At 38.8% G+C, this 26,346-nt stretch overlaps 1 pseudogene; it reads left to right on the forward strand.

Moving 5' to 3' along the window:
- Positions 1-26,346, forward strand: part of LOC101544773 (NEDD4-binding protein 2-like) — a 47,146-nt pseudogene that overhangs the window by 18,280 nt on the left and 2,520 nt on the right.

Genomic DNA, 26,346 nt, shown 5'->3' on the forward strand with positions numbered 1-26,346 from the left:
GCCAGTATACCATCAGTAATAAATATATCATTTAAGAGTTCCTGAAAATCTCTTGCCCCATGCACCTCAGCCTCGATCCCAACTCTGTTTCTTCAATTCCTCAAGCTCCAAGCTTGGGTTAAGGTTCTTAAAGCCTCTGTTTAAATCTAACTATATTTTCAAAAATTAATTAAAAAAACCCTTTCCTCTCCCCTTTCCTTCCCAGTTGTTTCCTGAGAGTAACATATTAAGAAAAAAAAATTTAACTCTTAGTTGATCAACTTTGTTACACCTATGAAGTAATGCAACTCTAAAAAGAAACATTTACATACTAAAAGATTCTTATTAAATTCATGTATGGTGTGGTTTTCAAAATCAGCAGTACAGAAAAGCGTGTAATAAGAACAGCTAACTGTTAATTAAGTAGCTCTTTGGAGCAATTAATGTCTGGAGTATCCAGGAAGCAGCCTGAATGCACTATAGCAAGATAGAGAGGACACATCAGGGAACAGAGAAGATGTACTGAGATGAAATTCTACCTACTAAGTGATTTTTTGGGGACAGGGGGAACTTTAGCTTTGAGGGAGGAAGAAGAAAAACAAATTTTAAAAAGTAAAGTTAAATTGTTCTTTTCATCTACTTTTTCGATCATTTCTAATTCCACCTGTAAAGCATTATTTCACTACTTCTCTTATTTCTGGTTGAGATACTGATCTATAGCAAAATGATATTAAGGCAGCCAGGTAGGCAAAATAAGTGATATAAAAAAGTGCACATAGTTACTCAGAGGAAACAGGTGGTGTTTCAGTTTTTATGCAAGGGTAGTGTCAGCAGAGTCCCAGAGCAGCTGAACTTCCACCAGTCCTGAGTTTGATAAGATGAAATGAAGTCCACCCACTGCGATTCCACTCCCCAATTTAAAAAGAGCCAGTAGAGCCTAGAAGGGAGCTGACCCTCCACATCACCCTATACCAAAAGATAAAAAAAAAAAAATTGCACAATCTCTGCTTCCCTCCAAATAGAAGTGGTATGGTATTTTTCAAGTGTTAAAAGAAAAAGATAATTAACCCTGAATTCTAAACCTAGCAAAATGTTCTTGAGGAATGAAGGGCAAATAAAGATATTTTCAGATGAAGAAATACACAGAGAATTTCTTGCCAGCTGCTTTATCCTTAAAGAATGGCTGAAAGCATTTTTCTTAATGGATAGCAAATAATAGGTGGAGACTAGAATTTTAGAAAGAAAAAAAGATAATGGATTGGGCAAAATAGCACTGCACTATAGCACTGTTGTCCCATTGTTCATCAATTTGCTTGAGTGGGCACCAGTAACGTCTCCATTGTGAAACTTGTTGTTACTGTTTTTGGCATATCGAATACACCACGGGGAGCTTATCAGGCTCTGCAGTTCGGGTGGAATACTCTCAGTAGCTTGCCGATCTCATGAAGAGGGACAGAGGAATTGAACCAAGGTCAGTCGCGTGAAAGGCAAATGCCCTACCCACTGTGCTATCGCTCCAGACCAGATTGGGCAAAATAGAAATGAAAATGGTAAACTTTCCATTTTTCCTTGAGTTTTTAAAACTGTGTTTAATGGTTTAAACAAAAATTATAACAAGTGCTGTTGTGGTGTGTTATTTACATTGAGGAAATACTTCACTGTCATTGTCATCCTGTTGCTCATCGATTTGCTTGAACAGGTACCAGTAGTGTCTCCATTGTGAGAGTTGCTACTGTTTTTGGCATATCGAATATGCCACGGGTAGCTTGGCAGGCTCTGCCATGCAGGGAGGAAATACTTAAGACACATATTTAAAGTAAAAAAGATACAAAAGCCAAAATGAAAGTAAGATTTTTCACACTTAGAGTGGTAAAATAAATTGTGATATAAAACATGTATATTATAATACGGGTTGGAGCAATAGCACAGCAGGTAGGGCGTTTTGCCTTGCACATGGCCAATCCGAGTTCGATTCCTCTGCCCCTCTCAGAGAGATCAGCAAGCTACTGAGAGTATCTCGCCTACATGACAGAGCCTGGCAAGTTACCTGTGGTGTATTTGATATGCCAAAAACAGTAACAACAAATCTCACAATGGAGACATTACTGGTGCCCGCTCAAGCGAATCAATGAGCAATGGGATGACAGTGACAGTGATATTATAATATGCAGCTGTATCTCTTCTTAAAAGAACACATATTTCAATATTTTATGAATTAAAATACTATTTTGTTATTGGAGGAGTATTTTGGGCCACAGTCGGTGGTACTCAGGGTTTATCACCAGGCTGTGCTAGGGGTGTCTCCTGAAAATGCTTCTATCATGTGGTGCTGGGGATCTAATAAGGGTTGGCCACTTGCAAGCAAGCACCTTAATCCCTTTACTATCTCTCTGGCTCCTAAGACATAATTTTTTAAATGTTCAAATAACCCACAGAATTGGCACTTTGGTACTGAGTATGGTGTGATAACACTGTGCCCTTAAATCACAGACATTTGCTTTCTTCAATTCCTCAATTCAAAACAAGTAATACATAAGAAGAGATGAAAACATGGATAAGAAACACAATGAACAAAGGAAAAACAATAAAGGGACATACCTTATATATCAATACTTGGGTTTAAATGGAAATGGTATAATATAATATCATAATCAAAACAGAAGATTGACATTGACATAGATTTCAAAAATAAGTCCTGGAGGAAATATCTCAAAAGGCTCAGTGCATTGTTTTGCATATGAATGTTTTTATTTCAGTGCTAGGGCACTGCACTCAGATCGTGTCTGAATACTGTCCAATGTGAAAGTAGCTTCTGAGTCTTCTCAGAACTGCTCAGGAGGTCAACTCCAAAATTAAAATATAAATCAAAATATAACCCAACAATATACTATAAAGAATATCTTCAAATCTAATATGGAGCATATGAAAGTAAAAAGATGGGGGGTGGAAATGATGTGTGAGTATTGCAAATGAAAACCAGGAATGGTTGTGTTAATGTGAGCTACGATATAATTCAGAGTGAAGGATATTATTAGGAACAAAGAGAAACATTGCATAATAATAAAAGGACCAGTCAATTATTAAAATTTAGGGTTCTCAAATCAGCATATGCCAAAGTTTCAAAATACATGAAGCTAAAGTTAAAAGATGTGAAAGAAAAGTGTACATGAATCATGAGGCTTTTAATTGGTTTTGATTTTTAATTTTTTTCATTTTAATTTGAAAATAATGCAGTAACGACCAATTGTAATTCCTTCAAACGGTATCAAGAGCAGTACAAGATTACAGCTTTCTCATCTGCGTTACTTTTCTGAAAAGGCACAGAGGTTTCAGCCACAGGGACCCTGTACCTGCAGTTTTGGCAGGGTTAAGTTCTCTGGGAAGCTCAGTACACCTGAGATGATAGAGTCCAGTGGCTTTGGGGTGTGTAAGTGAGCAGCTACCAGGGCATTGTTTCAGTGGGTGCTGGCCTTGTCCCTTCCAGCCATGGACAGGTGCCAAGAAGTTTTTGCAACTAGTTGATCTCTTTCGAGATTTACTTATGAATCTCTGGAACAAGGCAAGAAAAGATGAGCTTACATGGTGGCAGAAGCAGATTGTAGGTGTGACTGCCAAGGCTTCTACTTTCTCTTATTTGCCTAGCATTTATCGAGTAAACACTTTGGGCTAATGGCATTATCTAAAATCTAAATACTATGTGATCATATAGCAAGAAGAACAGAATAAAGTGGCAAAGAGAACCATAGAAATTATCATAAAATAAATGAGAAGTCACTAAGTACAAGAAGCATAAATAACAAGTGTGTAGAACTTTCTACCCCAGACAGAAATACATAGATGAAAAAAAACCCAAAAACAAGAAATCAGACTGGCAGATTGAGGATAATATTTTGAGATTTGTTCTTTCTTGTACTCAAATGGCCTACTAATACTACCAGTTCATCACTTTATGAAGAGATGTAACATCAGATCAATCTGACTGAGATTAGGAACTGATTAAAAACATCTTCCTTCTCTACACCCATAGGTCTCACAAATAAAACCGATGGAGATCATTATCTCATTGTGTGCTTTCTCAAATGGCTTAGGGGAAAATCTATAAAATATATAGTTACTGAATATGATCATGTCTAAGATGAATATCAGTCAACAGAGATCTTTCTTCAGGAATACACCTATTCCTTCTCATTACCCATAATAAAGGAGATAATTTAGGGTTTACAGTACAGCAGTAATAATATAAACTGAGATACATCCTGAAAAATTAAGATAATGCCACTAGAACTGCATGTTCATATGAGAATAATTTGATATTGAGAATTTCAGTCAGTATAAAGAAAACAGCAGTAAATAAACTCTTCCAAACCAAGCAAAAGTAAATGAATAAAATATCAGTGATTTATGTTAAACTTAATATTTATCTTCAAAACAATGGAAAGGATATTAGCTTTAAAAAAGCATTAACAAGAAGTCATGAAAATAAATATGAAATGGGGGCTGGAGAGATAGCACAGCGGGTAGGGCGTTTGCCTTGCACGTGGCCGACCCAGGTTCAAATCCCAGCATCCCATATGGTCCCCTGAGCACGGCCAGGGGTAATTCCTGAGTACAGAGCCAGGAGTAACCCCTGTGCATCGCCAGGTGTGACCCAAAAAGCAAAAAAAAATAAATAAAAATAAAAAAATAAATATGAAATAATGCACATGAGAAATAAAACAGGTGAATAAAAATCAAGACTAAATAAGAATAATAGTACAATTACAACATGTAAGTCAAATGATGAGGTTAAAGAATTGACCCCTGAACACAGCACAGCGCTGAGGTATCTTGTATCATTTGTCATCCTGTTGCTAGAGTGGGTGCAGTAATGTCTCCATTCATCCCTGTCGCATGCTGGTGTAGCCCAATGGCATCTGCTCACTCTAGGAACACAAAGAGCCTCAAACCATTTATTTGTTCAGGGTCTTGACAAAGAAGTCTGACCATCTCATAGGTGGATGGCCAGGCGTTCTTTTGAGGTCCCGTGGAATCCAGTCGGTAACACTTCTAGTCCATTGTTTGTCTCCAAATCTCATTACGTGTCCGACCCATCTGACTTTCTATGCCTTGGCAGATGAGACAGCATCCCTGATTCTCAATCGTCGATGGAAGTGGAACTCCGGAATACAGCAACTAGATATAAAAATTATTTTTAAGTTAAGATACAGAAGTACTGATAGGCAAATTAACTAAAAGCAGAGTAAATAAAAACACAAAAGAGAGAATATACAGTTTTAAAAGCCATTAAAAAGTTCTTAAATTCTAAAAAAAGAGAGAGAGAGAGAATATAGTGATAAACCTCTCAGAAATAAGACAAAGAAACTCAGATGGGAAAGGTTCAGAAAGGTCAAGTAGATTAAAGATAAAGTAATAATTCACTTATTATGATGAAATTTGATCATCTAACTTTAGAGTGAAATTCAGTAACACTCAAAAGCTTCTAGAAAGATTCTATAATGTCTTAAAAAAAAGCAAGAAACAGATTTTCATCTGACTTCTCAATAGCAACATTGAATTCAAGGGGACAATAGACTAATGTTGTTTTAATATTGATGAGAAAAATATTCCAAATTAGAAATAACAGTCTTACTGCCATCTAAATGTAGGATATGTCCAAGGAGAAAACACTTGATACTATTAATATATATTAGTCTAGTCCTGCTTAATTTGGCGTCTTAACTTTAAGGATGTATTTATAAGCATCCCAGATTACACTGAAATGACAGTTTTACTTTTGCTCATTAAATACTGATGAATAGATATGTGATACCAGCAGTTGGATAAAGAAATATATTGCAGGCATTGTTATTTATTGTTGCATCTAGTTTAAACACACTTGATCACTAATCTTCAAAATGTTATTCTCTTTGAATGCCAAATGTACTTCTGTGAATGCAGATTTAGTAAATAATAATGATATAAGTGAAAGGAAGATGTTTAAAATTGGAAAACTCAATAAAATAGTCTATATTGTCAATCATACTATCTGATCTGACATCACTGGTCTTCAAAAAATTAATTGTAAGTGAAAAAGTAAATAAATGCAAGTGATAAATTTTAGGTATATAAAGTTTTAAAAGTTGCCAGCCGTGACCCCATACCTGCCCAGGAGGGGAAAGGTATTTCTTTCTCGCGCCTGTCCCTTCCCGGGGATGAAGGGCATGGGGACTCCACATTATGACGACCACAGATGGGATTTTACGACAAAAACTGCAGCAAAAGGGCACGAGGGTGCTCTTGGGAAGGTGGGAGGCACCGGCCCCTCCCACCGCTGCTGAGATGTGACCCCGGGGGCCGCACGCACGTGCAGCTCCTCCGCAGCTGCACAAGCGTGAATCCAGACCCAGCTGAACCAACTTCAACATGGGCAGCCACTTGCAGAATGTCTCTAGCCTGAGAACCAAGCCAGGACCCCATGCCCGCCCAGGAGGGGAAAGGTATTTCTCTCTCTCTCGCCTATCCCTTCCCGGGGATGAAGGGCGTGGGGACACCATATTATGATGACCACAGATGGGATTTTACGACAAAAACTGCAGCAAAAGGGCGCGAGGGTGCTCTTGGGAAGGTGGGAGGCACCGGCCCCTCCCACCGCTACTGAGATGTGACCCCGGGGGCCGCACACGCATGCGGCTCCTCCGCACCTGCACGAGCGTGAATCCAGACCCAGCTGAACCAACTTCAACATGGGCAGCTACTTGCAGAATGTCTCCAGCCAGAGAACTAAGCCACGACCCCCATGCCCACCCCGGAGGGGAAAGGTATTTCTCTCTCGCGCCTCTTCCTTTCCAGGGATGAAGAGTGTGGGGACTGCCATATTATGACGACCACAGATGGGGTTACAAGCTTGCAATGATCCAATATCTGGAAGAAATCTCCCTGGACTTAGTTGTTAAAGTACAGAAATCCAAAACCTCATTTCCCTTCACAACAGGTCTGACTCTAGTGGGGTACTCCTAACAATAATGGTGAGGACTGTGTTGAAATATTGAATGTAACCAAAGTAAATAGAAAGTAAAATGAAATTTATCAGTTACAAGGGGGGGTGCGGGGGTGGGCAGGATGGGAGGCGTACTGTGTGTGTGTGTGTTTTTTTTGGTGGTGGTGGGATATGGGCACTGGTGAAGGGATGGTTGTTTCAGCATTGTATGACTGAGACTTAAGCCTGAAAGCATTGTAATTTTCCACACGGTGATTCAATAAAATAAAATTTAAAAAATATATTAAAAAAGTTTTAAAAGTTGCCACATTAAAATATAAATTGCTTCAGTCTCTGGAAAATGTACTGGAGATGACTTGAAAAAAAAAACGCAAAACAGAAATTCTATATGATACCACCCCCAAGTATTTATCTAAAGGATAAAAAATATTAATTCAAACACATGTGCAGAGTTGGAGAAATAATTTATTTGACTGGAGTACATATTTAGAATCCAAAAACCCTTGATTTGATCCATAGCAAGCCATAGACCGAGAGCAACACCAGGAGCAATCCTTGAACACCAAGCCTAGAGAAGTCCCTGAGTATTCATTAAACAGAAACCAAAGAATATTTATATGCCTCTGTTTAAATGAGCATTATTCACAAAAATCAAAACATAAGATCAATCTAATGCATAGCCATGTGGCCCCAAAACGAACAAAAAGAACAATTTTGGTGTAAAAATTTATTCCAAAGACATGTAGCATGACTATGAAGAACTTCCAAACAGATTTAGAAAGACTCTATAAGAAACAAGGAGATTAAACAGCATCAAGTAACTTGGAAAATGTAACACTTAAAAAGGTGATCATCAAAAATAGAAATATGTATAAAGCAAATAAAAACAAGGAGAAAGCATTCATAACAGCCTAAAACTCATCTTTAACATGGTAAATTCTGAGAAAGAAAAATTGTTAGAGACAGTGAAGAAGATAATAGTGTACAAAAGCACTAATTCTGCTCAGGGAAACATATGGGACAAATACATCGATTAATATTTACATAAATTAATTTTAATGTACACTAGTATAAAATTTAAGTATTTAGTCACTAATGTCTGAATGACAGATATAATAAAGAATTTTCAAACTAAAGTTGAGTTAACCAAGGGAAGATTTTAGGGAAGGAGAAAATAAATAAAGATCCTAGGAAGAAATCCTTACAAAATAATTTTTAAAAGACAGTTTGGGGCTGGAACAATAGCACAGCAGGTAGAGTGCTTGCCTTGCATACAGACAACCCTGGTTCAATCACCATATATGGTTCCCCAAGCCCTGCCAATAGAGATTCCTGAGCAAAGTCATGGATAAACCCTGAGCATTGCCCCAAAAAAACAAACACAAACAAATTTAACATATTACACTCATTCCAAAGACATTAAGCATGAATTAAAAAAATAATACCCTCTAATATTATCATACTGCACTAAATTTTATATAAAGAACTTAATAGTTGAATTCAAAAGATGTGAAAAAGAGGTTGAAAGTGATAGTACAGCAGGGAGGGCATTTGCCTTACACATGGCTGACCTGGGTTTGATCCTTGATATCCCATATGGTTCTCCAAGAACTTCCAGGAATAATTCCTGAATACAGAGGCAGAACCCTTGAGCATCACTGGGTGTAACCTAAAAAGAAAAAAAAGTGAACCAGATATATAGAGCACTTACAAAAGATAACTTTATGAAAGTAACTTTACTTTATGATGAAAAAACTTAAGACAAAGTTAACTTAAGCCAAAGATATATCTTATGGATCAAAAAATAAGTGTTATAATATGGGAAGTGAAAAAGTGGAAACAGGAAGTGCAGATGAGACAGGAAATTTATCTAAAAAAAAGGAGGAACATTGCGTAGTAGACTGAGGGAGAAGTGGAATTGTGGAGGACATTAACAGATGAAGTTTCTTGAAAAGGTAACATGGTCAAAATAGAGAAGAGATAAAACATTCAGTGCAGAATAAAGAGTAAAAGACAAGGAATGCAGAATGCAGAAGTGAGCCTAAAGATTTGTAAGAGAAAGGGAAGATCACCCTTCCACCTCCAAATACATGAAATTAAAATATTTTATTTCCTTTAATATGTAAAAGAGAGTCAGAAGGGTCCGGTTTTATGTACTGGTATCCAGTTTTGTGTGCTTGATACCTAGCAAGCAAGATAGAAGGTGGGGGGCAACTGAAGCAGAACAATGTAAATTATCTGTTTGAAAAGCAGATTCGGGGCTATGATGTCACTAACAGGTCAATCTTTACCTGCAGGGTGAGTGAATCAGCACCTGTACCTGATGGTGCCTTCAGGCTTCCTGACACTCCAAAATTTCCACTGTGCCTTTGGCTGGACCCCAACAACTTGGGACCAATTTCACCAAGAAATTAAATGACCCAAATCTAGGTATGTGGGAACCATGCCCACAAACCACCTCTGGCTCAGTTATACAAGCTGATACATTGGCTTTATTTCAGAGACCCATAGATAAATCTTGAAATAGACCAAAAGTCACAGTTAATCTCAGATCTACGCATGGCTGAACAGACTGAGGGAAATCAGAGGGAGGCAGGTTGGCCTGTACCTGCCCAAGCAGAGCCCCCATCAGCAGCTTGCTTCCACAATCCAAAATCACTGCCATAGCCCCTGCCTGACTCCACTGTCTCAGGACTGACCTCACAAAAATTTAATCTGCTGAAAATTTGGGTATGCAGGTTTTGTGACTGAAATCTCCAGCCTTTCACAGAGTTGGGGTGTGCTACCTCCCCCCACTTCCCAGTACACATAGAAGCACTGGCAGTCATCCCCACAAACCAACTCCAGTGCCACCCTGTAAACTCTATTATTGGCCTGGCTTCAGAGACCCATAAATAAATCTTTAAAGAGATCAAAAGCCAGAGACACAACAGTGAGTCCCAGAAGACACCACAGAGCCAGAGATCTATCTGGGCCCCATATCGAGCCAATTTCACCAGGTCTCCCCAGATGGAGCAGGTACACTCTCCCTGCCTACTCCAGATGGAATCCCAGTGACCAAGAGCTTCCACAAGCAAGGCCCAGGTATGCGGGTTCCAGGACTAAATCTCCAGGCACCTGGCTGTTCCTCCCAGGCCCCCCACCCACTCTTGGCCTGTCTGTCACACTCACAATGTTCCTCTGTGCCATCTTAGTGCAACAATAGCCCTGATCCAGAGACACCCAGTTGAATCCCAAAATGAATTAGTGTGACCCAAAAAGCAAAAAAAAAAAAAAGGATTCCAGAAGTGCGTGACCATGACATCCAAGATATTCAAAATGAGCAATGAACAATAAATGATCTAGCATCTGCACCTAGCAGGCAGACTTGAATGGTGGTGGGAAAATTTGAGCAAAGCATAATGCCCAAAAGTAGAGAGAGAGCATTGGGAAAATTGCCAGCCATGGAGGCAGGGTGAAAACGGATGGGGAGGGAGGATATACTAGGGTTACTGGTGGTTGAAAGTGTACACTGGTGGAGGCATGGGTGTTCGATCATTGTATGGCTGAATCTTGAACATGAAAGTTTTGTAACTGTATCTCATGGTGATTCAATCTTTTAAAAAGGAAAAAAAGTAACATGGAGTTCATGCCCAATTCAATAAGCTTAATCAATGACTGAATAAATAGCAGTACTCCTACATAAACGAAAAAAGGTAACCATTTGTTTTTAAAGATGATAATAAGTAGATATGCATAGGTATATACCTGGCTATGCCAAGATCTGTCCAAATTTAAATAGACCTGTAGAATTGATAGCATGCCTCTGGAAAGCTCTAGAGATGCACAGTAGAATTAAACCAATCTGCGACACTTCTGGACTCCAGGCCATCTCCAGGTTTTGGCTGAAACAAGGGTAGACTTTAACTGAAAACTTGGCCTGCCTGCCCCTTGAATGAATGACAGCCTGGAATTATCTGGATTTTAACCACTGCCTTCCTTCCTGTGTTAGTGTCCTGTCTCTCAAACATTGCCATGTAGTTTGTATCTCTTTCTATTTTGATTGCTAATTATGTCTTATATATCTCTGGACTGGAACCATAGCACAGTGGGTAGGGCATTTGCCTTGCACACAGCCGACTTGGGTTAGATTCCTCCGTCCCTCTCGGAGAGCCTGGGAAGCTATCAAGAGTATCCTGCTCACACGGCAGAGCCTGGCAAGTTACCTGTGGCATATTCCATATGCCAAAAACAGTAACAATAAGTCACAATGGAGATGCTACTGGTGCCCGCTTCAGCAAATCGATGAACAACGGGATGACAGTGCTACAATGCTACTTATATTTCTTTAATGTAGATTCTTCCCAACAAATTCATATCATAGTTATATGCATCTCATTTGAATCCTAGGTGAAGCCTCTCTACATAAAAACCAACTTCCATACATCTAAGATGTTCAAAGATGATCTCTGAGTGTCCAAATTGCTCCTACACTGAACAACCAGCGTGGGGTGGGGTGCAGAATTGCATTCTACCACGAAAAGGCATATCAAAATGTTGGGTGGAAAGCATGGAGAGCAGGGATAGAGTAGCTACAGTAGAGTATTACCAGACCTCAGCCCTTCTGATCTACCCCCCATCTCTCTGGGGTAGTGCCTGGTTGAGTTGTGAGGAAGCATTAGGACTTATCGAGTCTATACAAGCAGCAGTCAGGTAAGGACACTAGGATCTTACCTGTTCCACGAGACAGCTGTCAAGTTGCACCTGGGATGTATTAGATCAACACAGCATGATAACTTACCCTATCTGGTTAAGTTACCCTGAAAAAGGTTTATCAGGGTTTTCAGGGAACTGTGGCTCTATGTAGGAGTAAATTTGCTCCTTCACAGAAAAGGGAAATGAATCTTGACTCCCTTTCAGATTTCCCAGATTTGTAGTCTGTTAGTTCCTTCCGACAAAGCTATGAAACCAACTGGACCAGCTGAACTTCAAGAAAGCTCCCAGGACCTGGACAGGAGGTGACTGAGTGGATTCAGAGGAACTGACTTTTCCCAGATACATTAATAATTGGCAATCACTGGTGGCTGGACTTGAACGTGGAATGTTGATGTCTATGGAATCTAGACAAATAACTGATTGATAATAATGGAATCTAGACAAACAACTGATTTGTATCAGTGATGGAATCTAGATAAATAATTTTGTTTCTGCTTATACAAATCTTACCCATTGATCTAACTTTTCATCTAACTCTTATCATCTACCCTCGTCCTGCATGTATTGCATCCCATTTGCTCCTATATAATCACTGTTGATACTAAAAAAAAAGATCTTCAGCCTGTAGTCCATATTTATTGACCATTAGTCATAAACTGCATTGGAATCAGCTCTGTATATCCAATGTACACAGATACTGTATCTGGACAGTATCAGCATCTATTCCTACAAAGAAGAATTTCAGGAGAAGAATAGAGGAGCAAGTTGCTTTAATTATAACTTAAGAATAATGAGAGAGAAGAGGATAAAAGTTATCACATGAAGGAAAAGAAGGTTATTTCATATTCTCAATTGGAATGTGACTCCATAATGGAAATGCATGTTGCTTGCTTTTGCAAAGTTGGTTTTATAGGGGTTATAGATTGTCCAGACTTGGATCTTTTTATGTATAGATAAGAATCCATTACTAAGGGGATGTCAAGGAAAATGGACTTTGAACATTTCCCCTTTCATATTCTCCTGGTGGGAGGGGAGGGAGGCAGCAGGTAGACCCAGAGGTCCTGGCAATGCAGATTAAAGAATTCACTCAGGCACCAGCCTAAGACATGAATGCTGGAGACCCACTGAGATGCAGGAATGAAGGCCCGAGAAAGCTAGATCCCCGTCGATAGAGGAAAATCTGTGGAAACAAAGTCTGTGGTACAAGTATGAAAGAAGACCATCAAAATTTCCAAGATCTTCCCCTTGACAACACCCTAAACTACAAAGAAAATGCCAAATAGGGACTTGGGAAATCCTTATAAAAATAACTTTGCAGAGGTGAATAGGATGTGTTTCCTACAAAGAAGGGGTGTCCACATTTCAAGTGCTCAGCTTGGGATGTATACTCTCAGCTCTCTACCTTCTGGAGGTACCTACTTTCTCTCTGAATGTGTTTTTCTCTCTTTCCCATTTATTTCCTGAATAAAGGTATATTATTTCATTATTCTCTGTCCTGCAATTCTTATCTGCTTAAAGAGATAATGGAGACTGGAACCTGACAAAGATCAGGACTAGTTTTCCCTTTTTTCTGCAAATAGCAATTCCTCATGCCAGGTAAGTAATTCAGATTGTGGGACCTCACCCCGAAGCTTGGGGATCAAATAGATCTTGTGTATAACTTGGCAGCTGCCCATTGGGGCTGGGGCAATGTAAGAATCAATGCCTTATAGGTCTGTGAGGAAGCTCTACCAGCCCCAAGAGCCAACAGTCCCCACCCAGGCACTTCCTTGGGTCTGAGGTGGGTGGTAGAAAACAGAAAGGTGGCAATACTCCCTGAGTCTCAAAACTACTTCCTTTCCTTCTCCTGAAATTCTTCTTTGTAGGAATAGATACTGATACTGTCCAGATACAGTATCTGTGTACATTGGATACACAGAGCTGATTCCAATGCAGTCTATGACTAATGGTCAATAAATATGGACTACAGGCTGAAGATCATTTTATTTAGGATCAACAGTGATTATATAGGGGCAAATGGGATGCAATACATGCAGGATGAGGGTAGATGATAAGAGTTAGATGAAAAGTTAGATCAATGGGTAAGATTTGTATAAGCAGAAACAAAATTATTTATCTAGATTCCATCACTGATACAAATCAGTTGTTTGTCTAGACTCCATTATTATCAATCAGTTATTTGTCTAGATTCCATAGGCATCAACATTCCACATTCAAGTCCAGCCACCAGGCTACTTCCTTCATTTTTGTGTGTGGTGGGGAGGGACACACCTGGGACTGTTCAGGGCTTACTCCTGGCGCTGTGCTCAGGATAACTCCTTGTGAAATTCTGGTGACCATATGCAGTGTAAAGTGATGGGGATCAACCCAGGGTCAGGTGCATGTAAAAGCCCTACCCACTGTACTGTTTGGGGGACCTTCAGACCTTCAATATTCTTTGTTTGTTTGTTTGTTTTGTTTTATTTTTTGGGTCACACCCGGCGATGCAAAGGGGTCACTCCTGGCTCTGCACTCAGGAATTACCCCTGGCGGACCATATGGGATGCTGGAACGAGGGTAGGCCTCTATCCACTGTGCTCTTGCTCCAGCACACCCCTCCCACCCCCTTCCCCCAACACCTTCAATATTCTTATAATGGCCTTTCTTCTGCTCTTCTGAGTGGGTCCTGCCTTCCAGAGAGGGTGCTGGCATTCGGCACCTTATTGGGCAGCAGTTCCTGAACGTCCAAAGGAGGTTCCATTTTAGCACTTTGGGACAGGCAAAAGGTTGGAGGCAGAGTGATTTCTCTTTGGATCTTCTTTTCACTTCATTAATCCAGAATGTCATTGCTAAAGGTGTCTGCCTGAAGTACATGCCTGTCTTATTATTTCAATCCACTTAAAAATATATCCTGCCTTTAAATTTCTCATTTGTGTGTGTATTTTCCTTTGACTCGTCTCTCTGCTATGTTTAAATGTTGAAAAACCGGGCATTTAAAATGCAGGCTAATTCACAAAAAATTAGCCTGCATAAAATATACCTCTCAGATTCTCAATTTCTATAGTTTGGATGTACATGTGAACTACATCTTTGAAACTTGTGATGTTTGCCATCTCTGACAGAAATGTCTGCCTCAGGAATGTGCCTTTATTGCACTGAGAATGAAAACCATCCGTTACAGTAAGTGGCCTGACATCTTCATAAGGGACTTTGAAATACGCGAAGGAAAATCTTGCCCAGGGATCCAGAGCAATGGTGCGTCTTGTTCTGGTGTACAAAAAGAACAAGAGACACAGAAGACTTGATCTGACTTTCTTGGTCTAAAAAAATAATGGAGAGGGTTTTCTGGGGTTTTTTCCCCCCCTGGAAACAAAAAACAGTGCAACATGTTGTGCCTGGAGGAGAGAACAAAGGTTGCTATTTTTCCTTAATGACAGCACTGAGTCTGAAATTGAGCACAGCAGGTAGGAATAGCATGTATAGATTTCAAAAGGTATCTAAATGTTTCGCATGCACTTCTCTTAGAATGAGCCTGCACCAAGGGTATTAGCTGTTTTCTTTATTTTTCAACCCAAGCCAAGAGAAAAATAATCCCCGCATTTTTGTCTCTCCCTGCTTTGATTTACACTCAAAATGGAGAGATTTGACTCCGATGGAAATTGGGACTGAGAAATGCTAACCTCTATCCTGGTGACTTACCACCTTCAATTAATTCCCAGCCTCAGGGGATAGTTTGTCCAGCCCCTTTCTTTGTTTCTAAAATTGTCATCATTATTGTTTGCTAAATGCATCCCTGTGCTCTTTATAGCATACAGTTTCAGGATCCTAATGGATTCTCCTATTCTGGCACCTTTCAGAGACAAATTGTGGAGATTGAGAAACTCTCTCTAGCCTGATGGTATTTGATGCAATTAAGAGAAATCCTAAAAAAGGAGATAAAAAAAATGTAACGTTGACCAAATGTAAGTGTAAACAATGGGAAAAAATTGGAAAAATACAATTTTTTAAAAGATGTTTGTACTAAGCAATTTTATCTCCATAGATTAGATATTAGGAGGACAAAAGAGAATCGAACTTGGAAAAATAGCTACAGGGTAATTCAAGGAGGACATGAAAATCCCAATCATTGCTGGCTATAAGAAATTAGACACTGACCCTCAGCCATATATCAAAAGAGTATAATTAATAGTTGATGAAAAACTAGGTATGAATATTCAATTGCCATGCCATGACTGGAAATGTTAATGTGGCTCCAAGAGACAGAATCCAGACACTAGCTATTTAAGAAGAAATTCTTTCCTTCCATATTTATGGACAGACCCATAGACAGACGATGAACGTTTGTAGGAGGAAGAAGCATGTCTAGCACTTTGCTAAAAGGCGTGGTAGGAGAGGAAATATGAATGATAATAGAAAACAATCCATCATGGTTAGATAATTGAGTAAATTATTGTGTTGAGAAAACACATACACAGAGATTTCTAAGTTAGAATGAATCAATTTTGCAACAATCAGAAGAAATTGAATCACAAAAAACTCTGTTTAGATCAGGAAGGGATGAATAACAATAAAAAAATGAAGACAGAAAAGCAAGAGCAAAGATCACTGAGGTATAGGAATTAAAATGATGAGTGATTTCTATTACAGCCAGGACAATTGCATTTGTGCAACAGTCTGGGCCTCTTTTAGTAAGCCTCACTCTCCCACACTCCCAACAGGAATAGGGAAAAAGTCTGCATGCCTGAGAAATTCTTACAATCCCTGAAAATCTGTGACCTTTGTGTGCACAGAATTACTTATTTTTTCCCTCTGCATTGCAGGGAGAAACTCTAGTCATAATAAGTTTAGTTTCTCATCTAAAGTGTATGTCCTTGGAATTATGAGATCATTTTCTTGGGCTGGTTGTCTCTGACTATGTGGGTATTGCTTAATCCAAATTTTAAATTTGGGGCAGAAGGGAGATATTTGAAATGCAAACAGAGAATGGTAAAACAATAAAGACTCTCTGATGACTAGTATAATTCTTTAGCATAATTTGGCGTCCCTTAAATTTCCCCATTTTCTTCTTTGTATGCTTTCTTAGATGAGACAGCAGGTAGGAATAAGCTGAAATGAATTGAACTGGGGTAGGAGGGATTGGTAAGTACTTCAGTAGGATGTGAAAAGATGAAATACTGAAATTGACTAGATTCCTAGTCTCCTAGAAATGATATCAGAGGCATTTGTTTTAAAATCAATTTTCTCCTTATTCCTTCCTCAATAAGACTTTGTTGACTGCTTTCACTTTAGTGGTTAAGTGAAAAAGAATAGTGTTTGGGTTATCTAGAGTCTTACTTTAATGAAAAAATATTACCTTTAATATTTCCTCTGTGTTAACTGACTGGCTTAGGTCTTCATGTGATGAAAACAGATTATCCAAAGAAATGTTCCACTAAAAGCAGATACCTTTGGACTGGGCATTCATCCTAATGATTCAGCAGCTCAATTTGCCTCCAGCAGAAGTTAGACACTCAAAACAAGAAAAAAAATGGTGGTGGGGTGAGGAGACAATTGTAGCTCTTGCCCAGTAGTTGAAATTTCTCATGCACTCTCATAGGAGAACCATTTGCTCAGGTTATGACAGTAATAGCTGGATTTACTTAAGATTGAAGAATTATAATGATTTCCCTTCTTCTCTCCCTTACTCTAATCCCAGGAGGCTGACTAACTAAATTCTGCCATCTGCAAAGCAGGTGTGACCTTTGAAGGAGGGAAAAGTTACAAAGATGAGTAAAGGACCAAGGGGCAGGCATCATGCAAAGACCGGGTGAGTGGTTCAACACAGGGGTACTATCTCACTACTCTCACAAGAGATGGTTGTGCTCATAGACTGGTATTTATTATCCAATTTGAACAAGGTGCAATTTCCATTATTCGGATCCTGAAAATGACTTAAAGTCTTATCTTTTCAGTACAACTCATCAATTGCACAAAGCCTGGGAATAGAAATCTTTTCAGTAACTGATTTTGTTCAGAATTGAATTATTTTCTATGATTAGTTTAGCACCTGTATTTCTTTCCCAGGTAATCTGTAACAAAGGATCACAGACTGGGAGTCTTACAGAAATTTAGTGTAACAATGTTCCATAGCTCAAAGTTATCTTGGCAGAGTTTATTCCTTCTGAGGAGCGTGAACAAGTACCTGTTGGAATCCACTCCTCTAGCTTCTGGTGGTCTTTAGTCAATTTTAGATATCCCTTAGCTTGTACCTGCGTCATCCCAATCATAAAGGTACTCAATGTGTACATGTCTCTATGTTAAAAATTTTGCTTCTTTATAAAGATGGCAGTCATGGCATAGGGTACACACCATCACCTTCCTTTAACTTGGTTATCTTGATTAAGACTACCTCCAAAAAAGGTCTCATTGAGGGTTCCAGGGGATAAGATTCAAAGTATCATTTCTCAGATAACATGACTCAATCCATGACACTATCCAAATTGTGAGAACTCAATTTTTTTACAATTGTCTTTAAATGAGAATGATGACCTATAAGAAGGCTCCCAACATTTCCAAAAGCCTTCTGCATAACTCTCTCAAAGAAACAGTTTCAAATCCTTTCCAAATGAAGCTGTGACTCTTACTACCCAAGGAACATAAATAACAACTACAATGGTAGTTAATCTCATTCCACCTGTGTGAGTTTGTGTGTGTGTGGTATGTGTGTGTGTGTGTGTGTGTGTGTGTGAGAGAGAGAGAGAGAGAGAGAGAGAGAGAGAGAGAGAGAGAGAGAGAGAGAGAGAGAGAGCTGGCTATGCTCAGGGCTTACTTCTGGCTCTGCACTCATGAATTACTCCTGGCTGGCAGGCTTGGGGGAACCATAAGGGATACTGAGGATTTAACTTGAGTTGACTGTATGCAAGGCAAAACCCTTACCTCACGGTACTATCTCTCCAGCTCCCTCCTGCCACAATTTGAGGTAAATTACTAGGACTCCAAATTTCCTTCCCGTGACTTGTCTTTGTTGAAAAGAAGGATGTCACAGTCTAACTAAAGTTCCCCCAAAGAGTGCAGTATCAATGGATGAAATACCTATATCTACCAGAAATTCTATCTCTGCTATTTACTTCCCTTTCTGTTGAGATTGGAAAGAACCTTAATATTGATGTTTTTCTAAGTGGTACCAATGCTTAGACATCTGAAAACACAATTCCCTTCCTTCAACTTGATATTCCTCTGCTGAAAATATGAGGACATTGCCTTAGCATTGGGATCAGAGATATTTGAGGACTTCATATAATGTCTCTCTTCACTTGATATTACAAATTATGCAATTGCGTCATGAAGCTTTTGAAATCATACCATTTCAGGAAGCCTGTTTAACCACATCTGGGATCTTGGACATATGGGGAGATAACACCATAGAACTTCAAAGATGGTTTAAGACAGCATGATTTAAAAATAAGTGGTATGAAAATGAACCAATTTTATAGGCATCAGATTATAGTTATCCTTTTATTACTGTATGGAATTGTTCTTCCTACAATTGAGTCCTTTTCAGAAACAAGAATGCTATGAAATATGAAGCACCTATGAAGAGCTTTAGCCTCCACATGTAGGTCTCATATGGGAACGACTCTGATGTGTGTTCCAGGATTAACGCCTACAGATCTCCCTTTAGGTATTTACCTAGCAAAGTTACATCACAAACACCAAAAACTGACCATAGGGATGTTGATTTAAATAATTTAGGGACTTAGAAAAAAAACATGATCAAAAACTCATACTGTTAAATGGAATTTTGGGGGTCACATATATGGATTTTATTTATCACTTATATTTTATAAGGAATTGTATCCTAAGTACATCCAACCAAAATAGTGATGAGTTGGTGATGAGGCAGGTGTGTGAGGGAGCACAAAGAATGGGGTCCTTTGGAAACCTAAGTAATAAAAATCAAATGGTCTCCCTTATGATTGTGAGCAGAAGGAAGTTCTTGAGAAAAATGGCAGTTTTTCCTCCTCTAGTATTCTTTCCACAAGTTGGGTAATGAGACCAGGTGAAACTATTTTTTTAATAGAGAGTAATGAAAAAAACATATTGTCCATAGAAGAAAGCATATTTTAGCTTTGGCTTTTTAAGCCTGCATTGTAACACATACATTTAGTTTTTAATACAAGTACTTGGCTATTATTTCTGGCAAAAGAAAGAGTGTTTACTATTTGTGAAAAGCTGAAATAAGAAGGACTGAATTATTTTATCATTTTGTGAAAATTGGTTTTTTCTTTTGACTGACATAAAGAACTTTTCCTGCAGTCTGTTAGAAAGTAATTGCAATCACTAAAATATATGTGCCAGACTCTCAAGTTGAATAGATGGGTGAAAGTTGACTTTGTACACTGCTCACATGCCATCTACTTTACTGATACTCAGAACAGATTTAATAGGTACAGAAAAATACTTCTGTCTGAGTGATAAACAAAAACCAAATGAATCGTGAGAGAAAATAGAATACAAAAGGCTATGTTGAGGAGTATAGGAGAGATGCTGTGAACCAACATTCTAAAAGTTCTACAATATATTCACTCTTGAAGCTAGAGAGATGTCAGAAGGTAAAGCACTTACCTTCTCTGTGCCCAGCCCAATTCAATCCCCAACTCTACATGGACTGCTGAAAACTATCAGGAGTAATTCCTTAGTGTAGAGCCAGGACTAAGCTCTGAGCATCCCCAAACACACACACACACACACACACACACACACATACACACACAACACACACATATGTAATACTTCCTTTGACTGCTAAAAGTCACCCATTGTTCATGCCCCACTTGAACACAGGTGAACATACTTACTAAAACCTCTTGCTTCTGGGAGGAAAGTAGATATAGTAGTCTTATTATTATTTGGAAGTGGGTTTGGGGGAAGCCCATACATCTGTGCTCAGGGCTTACTCCTGGATCTGAGCTCAGGAATCACTTGTGAGGAGCTTGGGGAACCATATGGGGTGCCAGGGAATCAACTCATGTTGGTTGTGTTCAAGGCAAGCATCCTATCCATTGTACTATCTCTCTGGCCCCAGTAGTCTTATTCTTTGTTCTGGTCACAAGAAAAGTAATAGAGAGTCTACCTGGAGAGCCTGATAAAGAGCATTCAGTGCACTGGCAGGATGAGCAACCCACCTCCATCCCACAGTGATAATAATTGGCAAGAGGAAGAGTATGCCTGAACCATATTTAGGGCTGAAGTAGTCCAGCAGATTTGAAAAGTGAAGAAACTAGTCCAGAGTCCATCCTATGGGTCTTCTTTCTTGCCTTACCATAGATTGAATCATGTGCTTATACTCCACCAATAAAAAAATGCTCCCAGAGGCCCATGAACTGACTCCAGCACCAAGGAAGCTCATTCACTGGCCATGATCCAGAGACTCGTAAATAAATCTTGAAAGAGATCAACAAGTTGCAGAATTTCTCTCAGGTTTCTCTCAAGGCTGTGTTTTTCAGATCACCCCAAAGGAGGACTAATAACCCAGCACCCATCCAAACAGTGACCTTGCAGCCAAAAACCTCCACACTGCACAATTGCAGCCATGGTCCTAGCCAGACTCCACTGCTCGGGATGAGCCTCATTCAGAAATTAATCTGTTGAAAACCTCAGGTATGCAGCTTTTGTGACTGAAATCTCCAGACTTTCAGGAATCAGAGATAGTCTACCTTCCTGTACTTGCCTATACTTTTGGAAGCTCTGCATAATGTACACACCCCAAAGCCACCATTCAGTAAAAAATTTAACTCCATCTGTATTATCCTGTTAAAATGTCAGACTTCCAGTAGCAACATCTCAAACTCTGTAACACTGATAAACCAGGAATAGCACACCAGATTGGATAGGATGGAATGCAGAAGGCAGCCATCTCTCTTAACCAAATATAAAAGTAGGGAAGGGATATTCTTGATAATCTTTTAGTATCAATTTTGCAAACCACAAGGCCCAAAAGGGGAGAGAGAGAGAGAGAGAGAGAGAGCGAGGGGGAGAGAGAGAAAGAGAGAAAGAGAAAGAGAGAGAGAGAGAGAGAGAGAAAGAGAGAGAGAGAGAGAGAGAGAAGTGTCTGCCATAAAGGCAGGTAGGGGGTGGGTGGTGATGGGAGGGAACCAAAAACGAAGAAAAAATATTTATATAAACACAGAAAGCTTAAACTGTAACATCATAGTAATCTCTTATACAAGGGCTTAATGGCTCCATGGTGAGATACAACATCTTCACTTTCTTCTAAGGAAACATTTTTTGATCATTCTTTTAGCAAATTATTTATAACAAGCAATACTAAACAAATTATTGAGGGACTGCTATGAGGGGGCAGGCTTAAGAGGTGGTTGGGAAAATTGGAAATGGTGGTGGGAAGGTGCAATTATGTGAGGATACAGAATTTGAGTATAATAAAAATTTCTATGATGAAGGACAAATTGGGTCATTTTCTCTGGGACTAAATTTGAAGGAAATTATTAGCCAAAGAGGATCCTTTGAGGATTCTAATTTTTCTGTGCCAGAGTATAGTCATGGAATTGGTATCGGTGACACTAATATGAGATCTACAGAAAAAAAAAAACTTAGAACAGGCAGAAACAAGAGCCACACCACTGACAAACCTGCATTAACAGCGAGTATATTTTCTAATGGCAATGCAGATCTAAAGAACACTAAGAAGCCCTAACTATAGTCATGCTGAACTTTCAGGATTATATAATGCTAAGCAGTCATTTCCAGGTATTCTCAAAGCTACTGCTGATAAAGATAAAAGTGAAATTGAGAATCTAGAAGTCAAAGAGATTGGAGACAGTAGATGTTCTTTGAATTTGTCTAATAACTTTATATTGAGCACATCAAATCTTGCACTAAATGAAACAACTTATTTCACCAACTTTTTTGAAATGAGGAAAAATGAAAGTTCCAAAGGATCATGGGAAATTTAAAAATACAGAAGAATTGATGAATGAAGTTGAACAGGAAATGGAGAAACTTTTAATTACAGGGAGTACTTTGTCAGCTGGTGGTGGTGAAGAAGGTAAAACAGAGATGTTGAGTGCCACACCAGTGATGGCCAAATCTCTGACTATAGACTGTCTGGAATTGGCATTACCCCTGAACTGGCTTGTCAACTCAGTGAATTATTTGGTCCTGTTGGTATTGACTCAGTATCTCTAACAGTTAAGGATTGTGTGGTTCATATAGATCTCAATCTAGCTAAAGTGATTCATGAGAAATGGAAAAAGTCTGTAATTGAATGACAGTGACAGGAAGAGATATTCTTGGGCAAACTTACACGAGATACTTCCCTGGTTGAACATTGTGGTTTTGATAGTACTGAACAGAAAACAGGCAAAAAATCTCTAAAGACTTTAGCAGCATCCGAAATGCTACCCTTATTGGATCATCGGAATACTCAAACTAAAGAAGTTTCACTCAGAGAAATAATGTCAGAAGAAATTGCCTTACGGGAAAAGCATGGTTTGAAAAGGGATCCACTTATGTTTGAAAAAGATTGTGCCACTAAAATAAAAGAGAAGCAGCTCTTTAAGATATTTCCAGCCATAAACAACTCCCATAATAAAAAAGCTGGGGTAGCCATCCTAGTATAAGGCCACATTTATTTCAGACTGAAGAAGGTGACAAGAGACGGTGAAGGTCATTTCTTATTGATAAAGGGATCTGTACAACAGGAAGAACTTACAATATTAAAAGTATATGCACTTAATGAGGGACCAGCAAAGTACTTAAAACAACTAGGCATAGACTTGAAGAAAGACATTGATAGCAACACAATACTAGTGGGAGACTTCAATACCTCTTTATCACCTCTTGATAGATCAACAAGACTCAAGCTTAGCAAAGACATACTTCATCTGAGGGAAGAAATGGAAGAAGGGGACTTAGTAGATATATACAGGACACTTCATCTTCAAAAATCTGAATACACATTCTTCTCAAGTGTGCATGGAATATTCTCCAAGATAGACCACATGCTGAGCCACAAAACATACCTCCATAAAATTAAGAAGATAGAGATTGTATCAATGATATTCTCAGACCATGATGCACTAAAGTTAGAAATAAATCACACACACAAACAGAAAACAAAATCAAACACCTGGAAATTAAAGAGCTCACTATTGGACAACAATTGGCTTAGAAAGGAAATCAAAGAGGAAATCAAAAGATTTCTGGAAACGAACAAAATGAGGACATGAGTTACCAAAACTTATGGGACACAGCAAAAGCTGTGTTAAGAAGAAAGTTTATAGTTCTACAAGCATTCCTTAGGAAGGAGGAGCGAACCCACATAAGTAACCTAACCTCACAGCTTAAGAACTTGGAGAATGACCAACAAAAGGAGCCCAATCAAACAGGAGAAAGGAAATAATAAAACTCAGAGCAGAAATTGCAAGACCAAACAAACAAACAAAAATCTAAAAGATCAATGAAACCAAGAGCTTGTTCTTTGAGAAAAGAAACAAAATCGATAAACCTCTAGCAAGATTCACAAAAAAAGGGAGAGAGAAAACCCTAATAAACTGAATCAGAAATGAAAAGGGGGACATTACAACAGAAATTACAGAAATTCAAAGGATCCTCAGAGATTACTTTGAGAATCTTTATGCCATGAAACATGGAAACCTCGAGGAAATGGATAAATTCCTCGATTCCTATAGCTCCCAAGGCTGAACCAAGAAGACCTGGAATACCTGAATTGACATATCACCATCAAGGAAATTGAAACAGTAATATAAAGTCTTAACAAGCACAATATCCTGCCCCATATGGTGGATTCACTAGTGAATTCTTCCAAACCTTTTTTTTTTCTTTTTATGTCACACCCGGTGATGCACATGGGTCGCTTCTGGCTCTGCACTCAGGAATTACTCCTGGCGGTGCTCAGGGGGCCATATGGGATGCTGGGAATCGAACCCGGGTCAACCGTGTGCAAGGCAAACGCCCTATCCGCTGTACTATCACTCCAGCCTGGAATTCTTCCAAACCTTTAAAGAGGACTTACTCCCAATCCACTTTAAGCTTTTCCAGGAAATCGAAGTATCAAAAACACTTCCAAACAGTTTCTGTGAAGCAAATATCACCCTGATATCAAAAGCAGACAAAGATACCACAAAGAAAGAGAATTACAGACCGATATCCCTGATGAACACAGATGCAAAGATTCTCAACAAAATACAAGCAAATAGAATCCAACAACTCATCAAAAAGATCATACACCATGACCAAGTAGGATTCATCCCAGGGATGCAAGGATGGTTTAACATTTGCAAGTCAATCAGCATAATTCATCATATCAATAAAAGAAATAATAAAAACCATATGATCATATCAATAGATGCAGAGAAAGCATTTGACAAGATCCAGCACCCATTTATGATGAAAACTCTCAGCAAAATGGGCATTAAAGGAACTTCCCTCAATAAAGTCAAAGCCATCTACCAAAAGCCCATGACAAGTATCATTCTCAATGGGGAAAAACTAAAAACCTTCCCTCTAAGATCAGGCACAAGACAAGGTTGCCAGCTTTCGCCACTCCTATTCAATATAGTACTGGAAGTCCTGGCCATAGCAGTTAGACAAGGAAAAGATATCAAGGGCATACAGATAGGAAAGGAAGAAGTCAAGTTATCACTATTTGCAAATGATATGATACTATACTTAGAAAACCCTAAGTACTCTACAGAAAAGCCCCTAGAAACAATAAGTCAATATAGTAAGGTGGCAGTCTACAAAATCAGCATCCAAAAGTCCATGGCTTTCTTATATACAAATAATGAAAGAGAAGAAAAACACATTAAAAAAACAAGCCCATTCACAGTAGTACCTCAGAAAATCAAGTACCTTGGAATCAGCTTAACAAAAGATGTAAAGGACCTATACAAAGAAAATTACAAAACACTACTTCAATAAATAAAAGATGACACTAGGAAATGGAGATACATCCCCTGCTCATGGATAGGAAGAATTAACATGATCAAAATGGCAATACTTCCCAAAGTACTATACAAATTTAATGTGGTCCCTATCAGGATACCAATGACATTTTCCAAAGAAATAGACAAAACACTCCTGAAATTCATATGGAACAATAAACCCCCATGAATAGTAAAGCAATCCTTGGGAAAAAGAAGATGGGTGACAACACCTTCCCCTATTTAAAACTCTACTACAAAGCAGTAGTAATTAAAACAGCATGGTATTGGGCTAGAAACATACCTGCAGAATTGAATATCCTGTCACAGACCCCCAAATATATGGCCACTTAATCTTTGACAAAGGAGCAAGAAATGCAAAGTGGAACAAGGAAATCCTTTTCAACAAGTGGTGCTGGGAAAACTGGATAGCTACCTGCCAAAAAATGAACTCTGACCTCTTTCTAATGCCAGGCACAAACGTCAGATCAAAGTATACTAAAGACCTCAATATCAGACATGAATCTATAAGGTTCACAGAAGAAAATGTAGGTAGAACTCTCCATGACTCTTCCATTGAAGCTAAAAGCATCTTTAAGGTTGAAACAGCACTGACCATGCAAGTGGAAGCAAACATAAACAAATGGGACTACATCAAACTAAGAAGCTTCTGCACTTCAAAAGAAACAGTGACCAAAATACAGAAAGTGCCCACAAAATAGGAAAGAATATTTACCCACTACCCATCTGATAAGGGATTAATATCCAGGATAT

Source organism: Sorex araneus, chromosome 4 (genome assembly GCF_027595985.1).
Source record: "Sorex araneus isolate mSorAra2 chromosome 4, mSorAra2.pri, whole genome shotgun sequence".
NCBI lineage: Eukaryota > Metazoa > Chordata > Mammalia > Eulipotyphla > Soricidae > Sorex > Sorex araneus.